Source organism: Asparagus officinalis, chromosome 5, assembly GCF_001876935.1.
Source record: "Asparagus officinalis chromosome 5, Aspof.V1, whole genome shotgun sequence".
Taxonomy (NCBI): domain Eukaryota; kingdom Viridiplantae; phylum Streptophyta; class Magnoliopsida; order Asparagales; family Asparagaceae; genus Asparagus; species Asparagus officinalis.
Genome location: NC_033798.1, coordinates 14311979 through 14314006, shown reverse-complemented (window position 1 = coordinate 14314006; position 2028 = coordinate 14311979).

The following is a 2028-nucleotide window of genomic DNA, read 5'->3' as shown; positions in this document are numbered from 1 at the left end:
GGTCGATCGACGACGAGAAGGCGGGCAACCGTGGAGAAATCTGATTTTTGGGGGGAAAATTTCAAAATGAAGGGAAATTGGGGAGTCGGGTGAATTGAGGAGAAGAAGGAATGGCTAGGATCAGCTCAAGGATGAAATTAACGGTGACAGATAAATCGGGTTTAGAAACAGTATTAAACAAAAACCGAAACCCGATAAGAAATCAACAGGAAACAGGAAAATTCTTTTACGGTCAACCGTGGCAGTCGACCGTGACAATCACAGAAACATTTACAGTCGACCGTGGCGGTCGACCACGAGAAAAATAACAGCAAAATTATTTTAAAATCTGGTTTTTGAGAGAAATGCAATTTGGACATTAATAAAGATTTGTTTTATGGATATTATACATATATAAGAAGTTCTTAGCTATTTAAATCATGAAATTATTTTATTTGAGCTTAAAAAACAATAATAATTAACATTTAAGCTTAAGAACCAATTTACTCAAAACAAAAACAAAACAAACAAAAAAAATGACATGAAACTCATTTTGGTACCCAAATCATTTTGATACCACTAAAATTTGGGACATGACCCCGATCATGTAAATCCAAGGCCCTAGGATTATGAACCCGTTTGAGCGTATTTTGTGCATCGATACGGTCAAAACAAAAATCGTAAACATGACCCATGCGATTGTAATTTGTGCAATGTAGGGGTTTGAATGGTTTGCGTTGAACGAAATGATTTGCACGTGGTTCATTTGCAAAAATAGATTTTTCTTTGTAATTATTTTGCAAACGAGAATTTCTTTTCAAATCAAAACAAAACATGGCCAAATGACCAAAACGAGCACAATAATCACATTTATACACATGAGCATGTTTATGATTTACACTATGTGTGTGTACATGTGTAAGTGATGAGGAAGCTTGATGGGATGCACAATCATGAATAGGCTTGTCAATTTTTTGTGTATTATGGCAAAATTAGGCTAAATGGCCTTTAAGACCGCAAATAGAACATTTGTGAATTTTGTCATACATGTGTACATAGTGAACATGCTTCTTAGAAGAATTAACATTGTACTTAGCACACAAGTCCACAAGCTATTTATTATTAGCAATACAAGTGTCTAGTGTTGAATCTAAGGTAGATATGCATTTTCTCATTTGATTCAACTCATCATTGTGCATACAAGCATTGCTACTAGAAGTAGGATACACATGATTATTTATCATAGATTTTAACTTATCTACTTCTAATATAGCATCACATTTTTTATGAAGCAAACTAGCATTTTCTAATCTCAAAGTTTCATTGCATTCTTTAAGAATTATATTTTCATTTGCAATAAAATTAAACTTAGTGACTAGTGTTTCATGAGTGGATTTCATATTTACATACTTACTCTTTACATCAATATAGCAATTGTGTAATTTTTCAAACTCAAGAGCAAGCTCATCAAAAGTAATAATATCATCGTTATCAAGCTCGCATACCTCACTAGGGTTATCACCTAGTGGTAGTGTACATGGAGATGAGGCTTCTTTAGAACTCAAAACGGGATTTACCAACGCTTGTTGAATGGCCTCCAAGTCTCCTTCATGTGCTTCAATAAATTTCCATAAGGCGTAAGCACTATCAAAATTAGCAAATTTGTTAGAAAAAGAAGAGTGAAAAGCGTTAAGCAAATATTCTAATAAAAGCTTGTTCATATTAAATAATCTTTTATCATTTCCACTCCATTTGGATTTTTCCAAAATCGGAGCAATATAAGCATCCTCAATAATTTCCCATAAATCGAATTCAAAATCGGAGCAATATAAGCATCCTCAATAATTTCCCATAAATCGAATTGTTTAGATTGAACAAAAAGTTTGAATCTAACACGCCATTGAGCATAGGGGAAAATATCCAAACGAGTGGCAACATTAATAGCATAACCTAGACTAGATGCATCATACATATCCATAATGATTATATTCAAGAAGCAAAAAGCAATCAACACTAGATTAGCATAAAAACGATAACTTGGATCTTTAA